The 20160-nt window shown below is 43.2% G+C and overlaps 1 pseudogene; it reads left to right on the top strand.

The window, feature by feature from the left end:
- The first annotated feature begins 6356 nt into the window (after window positions 1-6356).
- The window catches only part of LOC129639513 (RNA-binding motif protein, X-linked 2-like), a 50983-nt pseudogene continuing 37179 nt past the window's right edge, over window positions 6357-20160 (top strand).

Below are 20160 nucleotides of genomic sequence, written 5' to 3'. Positions count from 1 at the left end.
TTGGTTTGTGTGTTTACTTGCTTATTGCCTTTCACTCCCACCAAACTGTAGTGCCCATAAAAACGAGTGATCATATCTTTCTTATTAATCAGTGTGTACCCAAATGGCAATCCACTCCAGTACTCTTGCCTGGAAAATCCCATGACAGAGGAGCCTGGCGGGCTATAGGCTATGGGGTCGCAAAGAGTCGGACACGACTGAGCAATTAAACAACAATAACCCAATGTAGTACTATGTTGGGCATGTAGAAGGTGCTCAATAAATAATACTGGATTAATGAGAAAGAAAGAAAGTGCTAAGTCATGTCCGACCCTTGTGACCCTATGGACTGTAGTCTGCCAGGATCCTCTGTCCTTGGGATTGTCCAAGCAAGAATACTGGAGTGGGTTGCCATTTCCTTCTCCAGGGGACCTTCCTTGGGCTTCCCTGGTGACTCAGCTGGTAAAGAATCCACCTTCAGTGTGGGAGACCTGGGTTCGATCCCTGGGTTGGGAAGATCCCCTGGAAAAGGGAAAGGCTACCCACTCCAGTATTCTGGCCTGGAGAATTTCATGGACTGTATAGTCCATAGGGTTGCAAAAAAAAGTCAAGCAATACTGGATTAATGAAAGAATGGGATATTTATTACACTGCAATAATATTCATGATTTTTACAAATGGATGATCAAAATTTAAGTGAGAAGTAGGGAAAAACACAAAGTGTCATGATTTTTGAAGGTGTTTTTTGTGTAAATAAACATGATTTACTGAATATTGTTTCTCAAATGACTCTGAAGAATCTGCTGAATTTCTGATTAACTTCTATTTGCTTTGTATCCATCATCTATGGAACTAAATAAACCCTATCCAATTATTTTTCATTCACTATATATAATAACACATTGCTCAAAAAAAGAGATGAAGATGGGACTTCATATTTTACTTTGGAAGCATAAGGCTTGGTTTTGTTTTGTTTGTTTGTTTTGCATGTAAGCTAGAACTTCACTGACCTACTTAGATGAAGTTGAGCTAAAATTTAACCATGAGAAAAAAAGAAAGGAACTGTATTAAGCAAAGTTCTCTAGAGCAGTTGGCGATTGGAGACATAGGAGAGCTGATGCTATAGTTCCACTGTGAGTCCAAAATTTTGAGAACTAGGACAGTTGATAGTTTAGTTACAGTTTGATTCCAAAAGCCCAAGATCCAGCAGAGCTGATGCTGTGAGTTCCAGTCTGAAAGCCAACAGGCTCAAGACCCACGAAGAGCTGATGTTTCAGTTCTAGTCCTAAGGCATGAAAAGATCCATGTCCCAGATCAAGTGGTCAGGGAGGAAGAGTTCCCTCTTTTCAAGATAGAAGCGTGTTCATCCTTTTTGCATTAGGGAAAGCAAACAGCGTTGCTCAATCTACCCATTCAAACCTTCATCTCATTCAGAAAACACACTCACGAACACACCCAGTATAATGCTTGACCAATATCTGAACACCCTGTGGCTAGGTCAAGTTGTTTAATAAAATAAGTCATCACAGCTACTCCCAGAAAGGATCTCTTGAGATATTATAGATGGAGATTTTTATTGTTGCTGCATTGTTCTGTTTAGCTCAGTTATATCTTGAATCTTTGTTAAAACTACCTTGTAAATCTGGTAAAGTGATCTAGTGGTTCTATAGAGCCTAGCTAAGGTTATCCACAAAGAATAGTGTGATTATGTACTATGATAATTTGGGGAGGGGTTAGAAAGAGCTGTTGCATAATTGGTTAGAAAAGAGCCACTGCATGATTACATAATTTCTTAACATCTAGTAAATTATGGAACTTCCTTACCTGAACCTTCTCTTCAGTTTACTTCAGTCACTCAGTCGTGTCCAAATCTTTGCGACCCCATGAACCACAGCACGCCAGGCCTCCCTGTCCATCACCAACTCCCAGAGTCCACCCAAACCCATGTCCATTGAGTCGGTGATGCCATCCAGCCATCTCATCTTCTGTCATCCCCTTCTCCTCCTGCCCTCAATCTTTCCCAGCATCAGGGTTTTTTCCAGTGAGTCAGATCTTTGCATCAGGTGGCCAAAGTATTGGAGTTTCAGCTTCAACATCAGTCCTTGCAATGAGCACCTAGGACTGATCTCCTTTAGGATGGACTGGTTGGATCTCCTTGCAGTCCAAGGGACTCTCAAGAGTCTTCTCCAACACCACAGTTCAAAAGCATCAATTCTTCGGCACTCAGCTTTCTTTATAGTTCAACTCTCACATCCACACGTGACCACTGGAAAAACCATAGCCTTGACTAGACGGACCTTTGTTGACAAAGTAATGTCTCCGCTTTTTAATATGCTTTTTAGGTTGGTCATAACTTTGCTTCCAAGGAGTAAGGGTCTTTTAATTTCATGGCTGCAATCACCATCTGCAGTGATTTTGGAGCCCAGAAAATAAAGTCAGCCATTGATTCCACTGTTGCCCCATCTATTTGCCATGATGTGATGGGACCAGATGCCATGATCTTAGTTTTCTGAATGTTGAGCTTTAACCCAGCTTTTTCACTCTCCTCTTTCACTTTCATCAAGAGGCTCTTTAGTTCTTCTTCACTTTCTGCCATAACGGTGGTGTCATCTGCGTATCTGAGGTTGTTGATATTTCTCTCGGCAATCTTGATTCCAGCTTGTGCTTCTTCCAGCCCAGCGTTTCTCATGATGTACTCTGCATATGAGTTAAATAAGCAGGGTGACAATATACAGCCCTAACGTACTCCTTTACCTATTTGGAACCAGTCTGTTGTTCCATGTCCAGTTCTAACTGTTGCGTCCTGACCTGCATACAGGTTCCTCCGGAGGCAGGTCAGGTGGTCTGGTATTCCCACCTCTTTCAGAATTTTCCACAGTTTATTGTGATCCACACAGTCAAAGGATTTGGCATAGTCAATAAAGCAGAAATAGATGTTTTTTCTGGAAGTCTCTTGCTTTTTCGATGATCCAGCAGATGTTGGCAATTTGATCCCTGGTTCCTCCGCCTTTTCTAAAACCAGCTTGAACATCTGGAAGTTCACGTATTGCTGAAGCCTGGCTTGGAGAATTTCGAGCATTACTTTACTAGCATGTGAGACGAGTGCAATTGTGTGGTACTTGGAGCATTCTTTGGTATTGCCTTTCTTTGGGATTGGAATGAAAACTGACCTTTTCCAGTCCTGTGGCCACTGCTGAGTTTTCCAAATTTGCTGGCATATTGAGTGCAGCACTTTCACAGCATCATCTTTCAGGATTTGAAATAGCTCAACTGGAATTCCATCACCTCCACTAGCTCTGTTCATAGTGATGCTTCCTAAGGCCCACTTGACTTCACATTCCAGGATGTCTGGCTCTAGCTGAGTGTGAGTGATCACACCATCGTGATTTTCTGTGTCGTGAAGATCTTTTTTGTATATTTCTTCTGTGTATTCTTGCCACCTCTTCCTAATATCTTCTGCTTCTGTTAGGTCCATACCATTTCTGTCCTTTACTGAGCCCATCTTTGCATGAAATGTTCCCTTGGTATCTCTAATTTTCTTGACGAGATCTCTAGTCTTTCCCATTCTATTGTTTTCCTCTCTTTCTTTGCATTGATCGCTGAGGTCTGAGGAGGCCTTACAAATAGCTGTGAAAAGAAGAGAAGCGAAAAGCAAAGGAGAAAAGGAAAGATATACCCAGATATAAGATATAAGATAGCCTTCCTCAGCGACTGAAGCATACATAGGGACGAAAACATGGCAGCGACATGTTCACAAGAAAACTCTCTGTCCTCATTGCCAACTTCCAGAGAATAACCATCATCTCTCTTCTTTCATGGACCTTTGTGAATAAATAAATAAACCACACAATTGACTACAGTCAGAAACGTAGGACAGCATAGTATGGCCATTGCTAGCGTTTTGTCTTTATCATCTCAGTTAATTCTCACAATACCCTGGTGACGTAGTTCCTATTGCTATCCTCGTTTTACAGATGTAGAGACCAAGATTAAGTGAGAATAAGTAAACCTAACAGTTTAGCCAGCTAGCAAATGGTTAGCACAGCCAGGATTTAGATGCCAACAATCTGGCTCCAGGGCCCCTCACTCCCATAAATCTAATACATCAAACCATGATTTGTGGTTATGACTTGAGGCTCCATTCAGTATTTAAGGTTTTAAAAGTGTGCAGTTAAGTAAAATTTAAAGAAAAACACTACCATGCCTGATGCCAAAGTAAGGCAACGTTTGTCAAGGGTCACATGGGTTACTACAGTTGGGAAAACACACATTCACTGTGGAAATCTGAGCTGTGAAGGGACACGCTTCCTGAGCTGTCATAGAATTCTCAGGCAGTCTAATGCAAATCATGATGAAAACTCTAATAGGTCTCTCATGAGATAACTAATATTAAGCCAAAATTGCGCATAGGCTATCAAGCCAAGCAAGGCAGAGGCCTGATGAACTCAACCAGGGCCAACATGAGGAGGAAACGTCTTGGTTAAAATCAGGAAGAGGTATCAGATTGCCATCTCTTACCATCTTTTTGAAAAAGAATTGGTCCCCAAACCCTTTTTTAGTTAATTTCTTACCCACTCTCCAGAAACATGAAGCAGAAGGCATTATGCCTTAGGCACTGTAGGTGAGAAGACCCGGTCCCAGGATACATTTAGGAGTCTACAAAAATGATTTTGATTCTGATCTCAAATGGGGTGGACAAAAACGGTTGTGTAAGATAACACAAGATAGGTACATTTTCAAGTATAGGGCCCACTGTTAGAAGTTATTTTCAGTATTTAGGATATTAAAAAGTCTTGCTGATGCTGCTAAGTCGCTTCAGTCGTGTCCGACTCTGTGCGACCCCGTAGACGGCAGCCCACTAGGCTCCTCCGTCCCTGGGATTCTCCAGGCAAGAACACTGGAGTGGGTTGCCATTTCCTTCTCCAATGCATGAAAGTGAAAAGTGATAGTGAAGTCGCTCAGTCGTGCCCGGCTCTTAGTGACCCCATGGACTGCAGCCTACCAGGCTCATCCGTCCATGGGAATTTCCAGGCAAGAGTACTGGAGTGGGTTGCCTTGGGGCCTCCGTAAAACACTTCTTCAAGGAAAAATCATAGAGCCTGCAATCTGGCCTGGCTCTCTTTTATTTGACAATAAATAAAATTTATTTATTCCTCAGCAAGGGCTCAGGAAGGTTTCTAGAAAACATAATGAGGCGAGATAAGGGGGTGGGGGAGGCAGCTGCAAGAAACCAGGTAATTTAGCCATGTCCACAGGGGTCCACCACAGGGGACATGTATACCCCTATAGAGGATTTACAGCCAGAAGGAATAGGAACTGTTTATAAAGATGTAGCTCGATACATAGTTGCAACAAAGGCAAAAACAAAAGGAAGGGGCTCTCTCTGTACCCCATAAGCATTCTTGAGTGTTCTAAACACTGTGCAGGTTTCTACACTTGCAATTTGATGTGGATTCGTTACTAAAATAGGCTAACGTCCTTTCTTAAGGGGGTGGGCTGGGTTTTGTTTTGTTTTCATAGTGCATCTGAGCACTCCACCTGCTCAGAAAACCCAACCCTGTACTCCTGCTCCTGGAGACTGCTGGAGTATGGCAGACTCGGACTTCGGCCTCTGCAAAAACTCAGAGCAAGCAAAGGCCTAGCTGGTCCACTTATACACGGGTTTTTTTTTTTTGTTGTTGTTTGTTTGTTTGTTTCTGTAGACAAACAGACGGCCCTCCGTATCTGTGGGTTTCACATCCGCAGATGCGGAGGTCCAGCTATGGGACTTGAGCATGCGCAGATTTTGGTATCGCCGGCGTGTCCCGGAACCAGTCCCTGGCGACACCAAGGGGTGAACCTATTAGTTCGATTGCTTCTCCTTAGTACTGGCTGCTGGATATGGCGGGCTGAGCCAGGAGATAGTCCCCAAACGTTTCTCCAAGGTCTACGGAGCTAGGGTGAGGGCCTGCTCTTCCCGTCCACAAATCAGGCACAGGCCCTTGGTCTGGGAAGACGCCAGACCAAGGGCGCACCTTGGTCAGCTAAGTTGCAACTTGGGGGCCTGAGTTCTGCTCTCACTCATGCTCCCTACCAGCGCCCCCCGTGGTGCGCACCTGGAGTCTCCCCCGCCCCCGCACCTCCTGCCCACCCCGCCCCGGCCCCCAGGACAGCCAAGCTCCTGCCGCATGCGCACCTCAGCTGACCCAACCCCCAGCAGCCGGTGATAAACCCCCAGAGAGCATGTATCCGGACTCTAGTCCTGACCCGACGCCAGAGGCGCCCTAACGGTGCCACATTGCGGGCCGCCGCTTCTAGCCCGGAGTCCAGAGCCGGGGTCTCGGGAGATCCAGGACAGCCTCCGCTGAAGGCACAGCCTCCTGGACAGCGGTCGGAACATGAAGCCTCAGCCGCAGCGTGGCCACAATGCCGATGCCAACACCGACGCGGCCGTCGTGGGCTTCCTCAGGCTGGGGGTCAAGGAGAATCGGGAAGAAGCTCATGGTCAGTGGCAGGCTGGGCGCTCGGTTCACAGGGTTCCTGGAAACGAATTTCCCTAGGGAGGGGCGAGCGGGAGGATTCCTCCTCAGACGCGGCGGGTTCCTGCCTCTTCCTCAGCGGGCTCGCTCGACGGCCTGATCTTTGGCTTTGGGTTTCTTCTCTTGCAGAGGCTGAGCCCGCGAAGGTCTCGCTTCCTGGAGAGAGGGGAGAGGAGCCGAAGGCTCAGTCCGAACCTGAGCAGGGAGCAGCCGCGGAGGGGAAAGAGACGGGATATGAAAGAGAAGAAAAGGAAGGCGGCGATGTGGGCGCGGGAGATGCGGGCCCCCTGGATGGGGAAAGCCGCGAGGCCAAGGCTGAAGTAGAGGCTGAGGCGGGCGCGAGCGGCGGCGAAGGTGGAGAGAAGGGCGGGGAGGAGCAGCGCCCGGGAGCCGCCGTCGAGGTTCGGAAGGCGGAAGACAGGCGCCACCGAGTCTCCCGGCACACCTTCACGCTGGAGCAGCTGCGGGAGCTGGAGGCAGTTTTCCACCGCACTCCGTATCTCAACGTGGCCACGCAGTAAGCGGGCAGCTCTGGGGGCGTCGGCTGAGGCGAGCGGGTCCTTGTCCTCAGCTCCGGAGTTGAAAACCCCAGGGCGTGGGGCGGGGGCGGGGGCTCCTCTGCCCGGTGGGAATCGAGGCAGTATTACGGTGGGGAGTTTGAATAAGTCACGTCGGGAAACTGTCGGCCCACAGTTAACAAATGAGTCACCTGAGGCATGGTGGAGTACGTGCGCGGTTGGATTCTACTTTGATTTGAAATACTGGTCATCAGTTATTCATGGATTATATTTGCATTAATGTAAAGACTACATTGAACGTGAAAGTGAAAGTCGCTCAGTCGTGTCAGACTCTTTGGGACCCCATGGACTGTATAGTCCATGGAATTCTCTAGGCCAGAATACTGGAGTGGGTAGCAGTTCCATTCTCCAGGGGATCTTCCCAACCCAGGGATCGAACCCAGGTCTCCTGCATTGCAAGAGGATGCTTCACCAGCTGAGCCCCCAGGGAAGCCTTTCAAATACTACATTGAAAGAAAAGTGGAAGTGAAGTCGCTCAGTCGTGTCCGACTCTTTGCGATCCCAGGGACTGCAGTCTACCAGGCTTCTCTGTCCATGGGATTTTCCAGGCAAGAGTACTGGAGTGGGTTGCCATTTCCTTCTCCAGGGGATCTTCCTGACCCAGGGATCGACCCCAGGTCTCCTGCATTGCAGGCAGACGCTTTACCCTCTGAGCCACCAGGGAATACTACGTTAAAACATCCTTTATCTTAATTACTGAATTTTTAGTTACCCTTAAAGTTTGTGCCTGAGGTAGAACTGTCCCTAAAGCAAGCTACAGGGTGGAGAATGAATGGATTGCTGAGTGTCTGTGAATGCAGATAAAATTTTAAAAGCTATCATTTACGTTGCACTCACTGTGTTACGCACTGGTCCTAAAGGGTTTTCTACAGATTGTCATTGCATCTTCACAACCCTATATGAATGTGGTAGCTACTGTTTTTTATCCCCGCTTCACCTGTTAAAAAACTGAAGCCCAGAGACGTGAAGAGACTTGCCCAAGATCCACACAGCTGGGATGTGGCTGAGATTTGATCTTAGGAGGCTGTTCAGTAGGCAAGGCCAGAGGTGATGGTGTGTTGGTCCAGGTAGTGGTAATGGATAGAAGTGAACAGGTTAAAGAGGTATTTAGAAGGTAAATTGACAGCAGTTCATGGTAGTTTGGACATAGGAGTAAAAGGAAATGATTAAGCAAAATATCTGAATTTCTGATTTGCCCAACTGAATGGCGGGTGGTATACTCACTGAGCTAGGGCATATTGAAAGAGTGACAGAAATTTGCAAGAGACAGAGAGGGACTGATTGGAGAGCCTGTAGGCAAACCATATCATGGAAACCTCCATGGTGGTAGATGATTTAATGAGAAGGGATGGTAAATAGCATCAACTTTGGCTCAGTATTTTCTGTTCAGTTTGTTCAGATTACTCCAAGTTCGGTTGGCTTTTGCTGTGTGATAATTCTAAGAATCAGCCCAATTTCTCCGTTTCTCAAGTGTCAAACTCAAGATGCCCCTTGATTTGGGTGTCTAGAACTGCCTACATCTCATTTATACCTTTTGACTGCCTTCACCCAGGTCCCCCACCTGACTCCCTCTGGTAACCACCAATCTAATCTCTCTTTTTTTAGTTTGTTTCCTTTTGAAGTATAATTGACCTACAACAATATGTTAGTTCCCGTTCTACAACATAGTGATTCATTATTTCTATACATGTAAAAATGATCACCATGAGTCTGTCACCATAAAAGATATTCTATAATTATTGACTATATTCCCCACACTGTACATTTCATACCAGTTATTCATTTATTTTTCAACTGGAAGTTTTTACCTCTTAATCTCCTTCACCTATTTCTCTCCTTCCCCCACCCCTCCTTTCAGACAACCACCTGTTTTTTTTTTTCTCTGTATGTATAATTATGTCTCTGTTTAGTTACATTTGTTCATTTGTTTCATTTATTAGATTCCACATGTAAGTGAAATCATACAGTGTTTGTCTTTCTGTGTCTGACTTATTTCACTAAACATAATACTCTCTAGGTCCATCCACATTGTTACAAATAGCATAATTTCATTCATTTGTATGACTGAGAAGTATTCCATTGTATATATATACCACATCTTCTTTATCCATGTATCTGTTACTGGGCACTTAGGTTGCTTTCATATTTTGGCTGTTGTAAATAATGCTGCTGTGAACTTTGAGGTGCAAATATCATTTTGAATTACTGTTTTCGTTTTCTTTGATATCTACCCAAGAGCGGAATTGCTGGATCGTAGGATAGTTCTATTTTTAGGTTTTTGGAGAAACCTCCATACTGTTTTCCATAGTGGCTGCACCAGTTTACATTCCCACAGTGTAGGATTCCCTTTTCTCCATATCCTTGCCAACATTTGTTATCCTTTTGATGATAGCCATTTGACAGGTATGAGGTGATCTCATTATGGTTTTGATTTGCGTTTCTCTGACGATTAACAGCGTTGAGCTTTTTTTATTCATATGTCTGTTGGCCATCTGTGTATCTTCTTGGGCAAAATGTCTATTCAGGTCTTCTGCCCATTTTTGCATTAGGTTCTTTGTTTTCTGATACTGAGTTGTATGAAGTGGAGTGAAAGTCACTCAGTCGTGTCCAGGCCAGAATGCTAGAGTGGGTAGCCTTTGCCTTCTACGGGGGATCTTCCCAATCCAGGGCTCGAACCCAGGTCTTCTGCATTGCAGGCGGATTCTTTACCAGCTGAGCCACACAAGGGAAGCCCAAGAATACTGGGGTGGGTAGCCTATCCCTTCTCCAGCAGATCTTCCCGACCCAGGAATAGAACCAGGGTTGCCTGCATTGCAGGCGGATTCTTTACCGACTGAGCTATGAGGGAAGCCCGACGTGTTTTGTAAAAATTGGATATTAAGTCCTTGTCAGTAATATCCTTTACAAAAATTTTCTCTCGTCCAGTAGGTTGTCCTTTTGTTTTGTATATGGTTTCCCTTGCTGTGCAAAAAGCTTCTAAGTTTAATTAGATCTCATTTGTTTGTTTTTGTTTTTGTTTTTGTTTTTGTTTTTTTTTGGCCTTAGGAGACAGTTCCCTAAAAGTATTGCTGTGATTCATGTCAAAGAGTGTTCTGCCTATGTTTTCCTCTAGGAGTTTTATAGTATCTAGTCTTACATTTGGGCTTCCCTGGTGGCTCAGAGGTTAAAGCGTCTGCCTGGAATGCGGGAGACCTGGTTTCGATCCCTGGGTCGGGAAGATCCCCTGGAGAAGGAAATGGCAACCCACTCCAGTACTCTTGCCTGGAGAATCCCATGGAGGGAGAAGCCTGGTAGGCTTACATTTAGGTCATTAATCCATTTTGAGCTTATTTTTTTTAATGTTCTGTGAGAAAATTGTTCTAATTTCTTTTACATGCAGCTGTGCAGTATTCCTAGCACCACTTATTAAAGAGACTGTTTTCCCTGTTGTATATTCTTACCTGCTTTGTCATAGATTAATTGACGATAAGTACTTGGGTTTATTTCTGAGCTTTCTAGTCTGTTCTCGTGATCTGTGTGCCTGTTTTTAATGCCAGTACCATATTGAGTTTTTTTGTTTGTTTGTTTTTTTTTTTGCTACACCCCATGGCATTCAGAATCATCTCTGACCAGGGATCTGACCCAAGCCCCCTGTAGTGAAAGGGCAGTGTCAGATGTCTTAACCACTGGACTGCCAGGGAAGTGCATTGATGACTATAGCTTTGTGGTATAGTCTGAAGCCAGGGAGTGTGAAACCTCTAGCTTTGTTCTTTTTTCTCAAGATGACTTTGGCCATTTGGGGGTCCTTTGTAGTTTCACATAAATTTCAGGATTATTTATTCTTTGGGTGAATTTATTGTTGGGTAAACAATGTCATATATTTCACCTTTTTGTAGGTTCTTTTTTTTTTTTAATTAATTTTTATTGGAGTATAGTTGCTTTACAATGTTGTATTAGTTTCTCCAGTAAAGCAAAATGAGTGAGCTATACATATACACGTAGCCCCTCTTTTTTTAAATTTCCTTCCCTGTCATGTATTTTGATAGGGCTTGCATTAAATCTGTAGATTGCTTTGGGTTGTATGGATATTTTAGCAATATTAATTCTTCCAATCCAAGAACATAGATTATCTTTCCATTTCTTTGTATAATTTTTACATTCCTTCAGCAGTGTTTTATAGTTTTCAGAGTATAGATCTTTCACTTGGTGAAAGTTTATTTCACTTCCTTTGGTGAAACCAAACCTCCTTGGTTAAGATTATTCTTAGGTATAATGCTATTTAAAATTTTATTCTTTTTAATGCTATTGTAAATGGGATTGTTTTCTTGCTTCCTCTGATAGCTTATTATTAAGTGTATAGGAAAAAAGCAACACATGGCTATATATTAATCTTGAATCCTGAAACGGTACTGAATTCATTTATTAGTTCTAATAGATTTTTGGTGGAGACTTTAAAGTTATCTTTTTTAAAAAATTGAGGAATAGTTGATATACGATATTATATGTTTTAGGTGTACAACATAGTGATTCGCAGTTTTTAAAGGTTGTACTCCACTATAGTGCTTATGAAATATTGGCTGTATTCCCTGTGCTGTACAATGTATCCTTGTAGCTTATTTATTTTATACATAGTAGTTTGTACTTATTAATCCACTACCCCTATCTTGTCCCTCTCTCCTGTCTCTCCTCACTGGTAACCACTAGGTTATTCTCTATATCTGTGAGGCTTCTTTTTTGGTTATATTCAATAGTTTGTTTTCATTTTTAGATTCCACATATAAGTGGCATCATACACTATCTGCCTTTCTCTGTCCTACTTATTTATTTCACTGAGCATAATACCCTCCAAGTCCATCCATGTTGTTGCAGATGGCAAAATTTCATTCTTTTTAATGTTGAGTAGTATTTCATTCTTTTTAATGTTGAGTATGTATATACCATATCTTCTTTATCCATGCCTATGTTGATGGACACTTACGTTTCTTCCATATCTTGGCTGTTGTGAATAATGCTGGTATGAACATTGGGGTGCATGTATCTTTTGGGGTTAGTTTTTCTTCTTTTTAGATATATACCCGGGATTGAAATTTCGGGGTCTTACGGTAGTTCTGTTTTTAAGTTTTTGAGAAACCTCCATACTGTTTTCTGCAGTGGCTGCACCAATTTACATTCCCACCAACAGTGTGCAAGTGTTCTCTTTTCTCCACAAGCTTACCAACATTTGCTATTTGTAGTCTTTTTGATGTTAGCCATTCTGGCATGTGTGAGGTGATATCTCATTGTAGTTTTGGTTTGCGTTTCTCTCGTGATTAGTGATGTCTGTTTTATTGAGGTGTAGTTGATTTCAAATATTCTATTAGTTTCAGATGTGCAACATACCGACTGAAAATTTTTATAGGTTATTCTTCATTTAAAGTTATTATAAGATATTGGCTATATTGCTGCTGCTAAATTAAATAAATCCTTTTTAATTTTCCAATTCAGTTTCATTACTAGTAATTGATCTGTTCAAATTTTCTATTTCTTCTTGCTCCAGTCTAGGTAGACTCTACATTTCTAGGAATTTGTTAATTTCCTCTAGGTTATCCATTTTATTGATGTCTTATTAATTGTTCATAGTAGTCTCTTATGATCCTTTGTATTTCTGTGGCATTGGTTGTAACTTCTTTTTCATTTCTGATTTTATCGATTTGGACCCTCTTTTCCTTGATGTGTCTGGCGAAAGATTTATTAATTTTATTTCCTTTTTCAAAGAATCAACTCTTATTTGCATTGCTATTTTATATATTTTAAAATATATTTCATTTATTTCTTCTCTGATTTTTGTGATTTCTCCCTTGTACTAACTTTGGGTTTTGTTAGTTCTCCTTTTTCTAGTTCCTTTAGGTGTGCAGTTAGGTTGCTTATGTGAGATTTTTCTTATTTCCTGAGGAAAGCTTGAATTACTACAAACCTCCCTCTGAAAACTGCTTTTAGTGCATCCCATAGATTTTGGATTATTGTGTTTTCATTTTCGTTTGTTGCCGTTTGTTTATTTATATTTTTCCTTCAGTGACTCATTCATTGTTCGGTAGCATTTTGTTTAGCCTCCACGTGTTTGTGTTTTTTTGAAGCTTTTTTCCTTGTAGTTGATTTCTAGTCTCACAGCATTGTAGTTGGAAAAGATGCTTGATACCATTTCAGTTTTCTTAAATGTATTGAGGCTTGTTTTGTGGAGAATGTTCCATGTGCACATGAGAATGTGTTCAGTTCAGTTCAGTTCAGTTGCTCAGTCGTGTTTGACTCTTCGCAATCCCATGGACTGCAGTACACCAGACCTCCCTGTCCATCACCAACTCCCGGCGTTTACTCAAACTTATGTCCATTGAGTCAGTGATGCCATCCAACCATTTCATCCTCTTTCATCCCCGTTGCCTCCTGCCTTCAATCTTTCCCAGCATCAGGGTCTTTTCCAATGAGTCAGTTCTTCCCATCAGGTGGCCAAAGTATTGGAGTTTCAGCTTCAGCATCAGTCCTTTCAATGAATATTCAGGACTGATTTCCTTTAGGATGGGCTGCTTGGATCCCCTTGCAGTCCAAGGGACTCTCAAGAGTCTTCTACAACATCACAGTTCAAAAGCATTAATTCTTCTGCACTCAGCTTTTATCGTCCAACTCTCACATTCATACACGACTACTGGAAAAACCAGAGCTTTGACTAGATGAACCTTTGTTGGCAAAGTAATGCCTCTGCTTTGTAATATGCTGTCTAGGTTGGTCATAACTTTCCTCCCAAGGAACAAGCGCCTTTTAATTTCATGGCTGAAATCACCATCTGCAGTGATTTTGGAGCCCCGAAAAATAAAGTCTGCCACCATTTCCACTGTCCGCCATCTATTTGCCATGAAGTGATGGGACCAGATGCTATGATCTTAATTTTCTGAATGTTGAGTTTTAAGCCAACTTTTTCACTCTCCTCTTTCACTTTCTTCAAGAGGCTCTTTAGTTCTTCTTCACTGTCTGCCATAAGGGTGGTGTCATCTGCATATCTGAGGTTGTTGATATTTCTCCTGGCAATCTTGATTCCAGCTTGTGCTTCATCCAGCCCAGTGTTCCTCATGATGTGCTCTGCATATAAGTTAAATAAGCAGGGTGACAATATACAGCGTCGACAATCTCCTGTCCCGATTTGAAACGAGTCTGTTGTTCCGTGTCCAGTTCTAACTGTTGCTTCCTGACCTGCATACAGATTTCTCAGGAAGCAGGTCAGATGGTCTAGTATTTCCATCTCTTGAAGAATTTTCCACAGTTTATTGTGATCCACACGGTTAAAGGCTTTAGCATAGTCATTAAAGCAGAAATAGATGTTTATCTGGAACTCTCTTGCTTTTTTGATGATCCAGCGGATGTTGGCTATTTGATCTCTTGTTGGAAGTTCATCATTCATGCACTGTTGAAGCCTGGCTTGGAGAATTTTGAGCATTACTTTACTAGCGTGTGAGATGAGTGCAACTGTGTGGTAGTTTGAGCATTCTTTGGCATTGCCTTTCTTTGGGATTGGGATGAAAACTGACCTTTTCCAGTCCTGTGGCCACTGCTGAGTTTTCCGAATTTGCTGGCATATTGAGTGCAGCACTTTCACAGCATCATCTTTCAGGATTTGAAATAGCTTATCTGGAATTCCATCACTTATACTAGCTTTGTAGGAAGCGATGCTTCCTAAGTCCCACTTGACTTCACATTCCAGGATGTCTGGCTCCAGGTGAGTGATCACACCATCGTGGTTATCTGGGTCATGAAGAACGTTTTTGTATAGTTCTTCTGTGTATTCTTGCCACTTCTTCTTAATGTCTTCTGCTTCTGTTAGGTCCCCACCATGTCTGTCCTTTATTGTGCCCATCTTTGCATGAAATGTTCCCTTGGTATCTCTAATTTTCTTTTCTTTTAATTTTGTTATTTTTGTTTGTAATGTTATTGATGTATAGTTGACATAGACTATTACACTGGTTTTAGGTGTACAACTCATGATTCATCATTTGTATACATTGTGCAGTGACTACAACAATAAGTTTGGTTATCCTGTGCCACCATACAAAGTAATACCATAATATTAACTACAATTCCTGTGCTGTATATTATATCCCCATGACAAGTTATTTTTTTTAATTAATTTATTTTACTTTACAATATTGTATTGGTTTTGCCATACACTGACTTGAATCCGCCAGGAGTGTACATGAGTCCCCCATCCTGAACCCCCCTCCCACTGCCCTCTGCATCCCATCCCCCTGGGTCATCCCAGTGCACCAGCCCCGAGCACCCTGTATCATGCATCAAACCTGTGCTGGAGATTCGTTTCACATATGATATTTTACATGTTTCAATGCCATTCTCCCACATCATCCACCCTCACCTTCTCCCACAGAGTCCAAAAGATTGTTCTATACATCTGTGTCTCTTTTGCTGCCTCACATACAGGATTATCGTTACCTTCTTTCTGACTTCCATATATATGCGTTAGTATACTGTATTGGTGGTTTTCTTTCTGGCCTACTTCACTCGGTATAATAGGCTCCAGTTTCATCCACCTCATTAGAACGGATTCAAATGCATTCTTTTTAATGGCTGAGTACTATTCCATTGTGTATATGTACCACTGCTTTCTCATCCATTCATCTGCTGATGGACATCTAAGTTGCTTCCATGTCCTGGCTATTATAAACACTGCTGCGATGAACATTGGGGTACACGTGTCTCTTTCGAGTCTCATTTCGTCAGTGTGTATGCCCAGCAGTGGGATTGTTGGGTTATATGGCAGTTCTGTTTCCAATTTTTTAAGGAATCTCTACACTGTTCCCCATAGTGGTTGTACTAGTTTGCATTCTCACCAACAGTGAAAGAGGGTTCCCTTTTCTCCACACCCTGTCCAGCACTGATGCTTTTGAACTGAGGTGTTGGAGAAGACTCTTGAGAATCCCTTGGACTCTGAGGAGATCCAACCAGTCCATTCTAAAAGAGATCAGTCCTGGGTGTTCCTTGGAAGGAATGATGCTAAAGGTGAAACTCCAGTACTTCGGCCACCTCATGTGAAGAGTTGAGTCATTGGAAAAAACTCTGATGCTGGGAGGGATTGGGGGCAGGAGGAGAAGGGGACCACAGAGGATGAGGTGGCTGGATGGCATCACCCACTCGATGGGCGTGAGTCTGAGTGAACTCTGGGAGTTGGTGATGGACAGGGAGGCTTGGCGTGCTGCAGTTCATGGGGTGGCAAAGAGTGGGCCACGACTGAGTGACTGAACTGAACTGAAAGCTTTTGATTTCTCCTTCATATTTGAATGAGATCCTTGCTGGGTACAGTAATCTGGGCTGTAGGTTATTTTCTTTCATCACTTTAAGTATGTCCTGCCATTCCCTCCTGGCCTGAAGTGTTTCTATTGAACGATCAGCTGTTATTGTTATGGGAATCCCCTTGTGTTATTTGTTGTTTTTCCCTTGCTGCTTTTAATATGTCTTCTTTGTGTTTGACCTTTGTTAATTTGATTAATATGTGTCTTGGGGTGTTTTGCCTTGGGTTTATCCTGTTTGGGACTCTCTGGGTTTCTTGGACTAGGATGATTATCCTTCCCCATTTTAGGGAAGTTTTCAAGTATTATCTCCTCGAGTATTTTCTCATGGTCTTTCTTTTTGTCGTCTGCTTCTGGGACTCCTATGACTCGAATATTGGGGCATTTCACATTGTCCCAGTGGTCTCTGAGGTTGTCCACATTTCTTTTAATTCATTTTACTTTTTTCCTCTGTTTCATTTATTTCTACCAGAAATGGCAGCCCACTCCAGAATTCTGCCTGGAAAATCCCATGGACGGAGGAGCCCAGTTGGCTACTGTCCGTGGGGTCGCAAAGAGTCTGACACGAATGAGCGATTTCACGATCACTATTCACTATCTATCTTCTACCTCACTTATCCTGTCTTCTGCCTCTGTTATTCTACTGTTTGTTCCCTCCAGAGTGTTTTTGATCTCATTTATTGTATTATTCATTATATATTGACTCTTTTAGGTCCTTGTTAAACCTTTCTTGCATCTTCTCGATCCTTCTGTCCAGGGTATTTATCTGTAACTCCAATTTGTTTTCAAGATTTTGGATCATTTTCACTATATTCAGAATTCTTTATCAGGTAGTTTCCCTATCTCTTCCTCTTTTGTTTGGTTTGGTGGGCATTTATCCTGTTCCTTTACCTGCCGGGAATTTCTCTGCCTTTTCGTCTTGTTTATATTGCTGTGTTTGGGATGGCCTTTCTGTATTCTGGCAGTTGGTGGTTCCTCTTTATTGTGGAGGTTCCTCATGTGGGTGGGGCTGGATGGGTGGCTTGGCAAGGTTCCCTGGTTAGGGAAGCTTGTGTCGGTGTTCTGGTGGGTGGAGCTGGATTTCTTCTCTCTGGAGTGCAATGAAGTGTCCAGTAAAGAGTTTTGAGATGTCAGTGGGTTTGGTGTGACTTGGGCAGCCTGTATATTGAGGCTCACAGTTCTGTTCCTGTGTTGCTGGAGAATTTGCGTGGTATGTCTTGCTCTGGAACTTGTTGGCCCTTGGGTGGTGCTTGGTATCAGTGTAGGTATGGAGGTGTTTTATGAGCTCCTATCAATTAATGTTCCCTGGATTCAGGAGTTCTCTGGTGTTCTCAGGATTTGGACTTAAGCCTCCTGCCTCTGGTTTTTAGTCTTATTCTTAGAGTAGCCTCAAGACTTCTCCATCTATACAGCACCGATGATAAAACATCTAGGTAAATGATGAAAAGTTTCTTCACAGTGAGGGACACCTGGAGTGGTACACAGAGTTAAAAGGAGAAGAGAAGAGGGAGGAGGGAGATAGAGGTGACCGGGAGGACAGAGGGGGAATCAAAAAGGGCGAGAGCAAGCTAGCCAGTAATCACTTCCCTATATGCTCTCCACAGTCTGGATCCCTCAGAGATGTTCAAGGAGTTACATAGAGAAGACACGAGGCAGGAGGGAGACAGAGGTGGCCAGGAGGATAAAAGGGGGAATCAAAAAGAGAGAGACAGATCCAGCCAGTAATCCGTTCCCTACAAAGGTCCGTCTAGTCAAGGCTATGGTTTTTCCAGTGGTCATGTATGGATGTGAGAGTTGGACTGTGAAGAAAGCTGAGCGCTGAAGAATTGATGCTTTTGAACCGTGGTGTTGAAGAAGACTCTTGAGAGTCCCTTGGGCTGCAAGGAGATCCAACCAGTCCATTCTGAAGGAGATCAGCCCTGGGATTTCTTTGGAAGGAATGATGCTAAAGCTGAAAGTCCAGTACTTTGGCCACCTCATGCGAAGAGGCGAAGAGTTGACTCATTGGAAAAGACTCTGATGCTGGGAGGGATTGGGGGCAGGAGGAGAAGGGGACCACAGAGGATGAGATGTTTGGAGGGCATCACCGACTCGATGGATGTGAGTCTGATTGAATTCCGAGAGTTGGAGATGGACAGGCAGGCCTGGTGTCTGCGATTCATGGGGTTGCAAAGAGTCGGACACAACTGAGTGACTGAACTGAACTGAAGTGTTCTCCACAGCCCAGAACACACACAGAGATTCACCTTGTTGGGTAGAGAAGCAAAGGGGGAGCGGGGAGATAGAGGCAACCTGGTGAAGAAAAAGGAGAGTCAAAAGAAGGAGAGAGCAATCAGGCCAGTGATCTCGATCCCAAGTAAAAATGGGTACTGAAGATTGGGTTCTTAAAGGTACAAAGTTGATAACAAATACCAACAAGCAAAGATTAAAAATCTTGAGTAGAGGTTAGATCCTCAAAAATACAATATTAAAAAAACAAAAAAAAAAAAACAAAAAACAAAAACGAAACCCAAAAAAAACAAAAAGCAAAAGAAAAAGTCACAGAAATTATAAAATATAGTTATATATATATATATATATATATATATATATATATATATATATATATAAGAAGTTTGCTTTAAAAATAGGGTCTTTCTTTTTTTTTGCAAAGTAATAGATTATAAAATTGAAAATTAAAGGAGTCATGGGGACTTAAAAATAACAAAAAAAAAATAAAATAAAACAAAAAAAATTTTTAATTAAAAAAAATGATAATAGTAAAAATATATCTAAGACTTTCCCTGGAGCTCTAGTGGACAGGGTGGGGTCAGTTCATTTTCAGATAGTTCCTTCGTCCGGCTTGTACTTCTCACTGTCTGTAGGCCCCTTCCTATGTAGTCGGTGCTAACGACAGGGTTTCAGTCTATTGCACCTGCCTCTTCCAAAGCAGTTCCCTCTGTTTATGTTAGCTTCTTCTGTTTGCTGGTCTCTTCATTGTCTAATTTCCACCATGACACAAGGGACGCGGTGGTGGCCACTTTTTTTTAGGCTCGCTTGTTCAGTCATTCTTTGGGGAGGGAAGAACACTGCAAACAAATATCACTGCGTGTGTTCACAGTGATTCAGCCACACTGGGTTTGCTCCACTCATGGCATGTGTGCTTTCCCAGTCTACACTGCTCAGTTCTGGGTTGCTCTGATGGGAACTGTCTTGATGTGGGCCCTGGTTTGCATGCACTTCCCAGGTCTAAGCTGTTCAGGTTCAGGTTCTCGGGTACTCTGCAAAGGTGCAGACTTGGTTGGGCCTGCGTTTTGCGCCTGTCGCAGGTCCGAGCAGCTCAGGTGACCAGGTCCTTGGCGCGCGTAGTCGCCCCCAGTTGAAGGCTGCAACTTATCCCCTCCCCCGTCCCAGCCACTGGGTATTCTGGGTGTACAACGGGCGCGCCTTCTCTCTTCTGGGAAGCTGATCTCTGGCTGCGACCCTCCCAGCAGATGTCGACCTTCCAGCATCCCAAGAAGTCTTGGTTAGCAACAAAGTCTCTTTGCAGGTTGGTAAAGGATGCCTCTCTGTGGCCGTGATTGCCCCCTTCCGGCTCTGGCTGCCCTTGCCTGCCTGTCTCCAGCAGGGGGATGGGACAGTCCGCAGCCGGCTAGCTCTGCTCAGTACGTTGTTCTGTGAGCGTGCCTGGTGGTGGTTAGGACTTTTCGCGGGATAGCTATCCCACAGTCTGGGTGGCTATCTCAAGCTAGTTCCCTCAGATTGCCCTCAGGGCATTCATGCCCGGTCCTTATCCTAAGCAAT

Source organism: Bubalus kerabau, chromosome X (assembly GCF_029407905.1).
Source record: "Bubalus kerabau isolate K-KA32 ecotype Philippines breed swamp buffalo chromosome X, PCC_UOA_SB_1v2, whole genome shotgun sequence".
Classification (NCBI taxonomy): Eukaryota; Metazoa; Chordata; class Mammalia; order Artiodactyla; family Bovidae; genus Bubalus; species Bubalus kerabau.
This window is presented reverse-complemented; position numbering and strand designations above follow the sequence as displayed.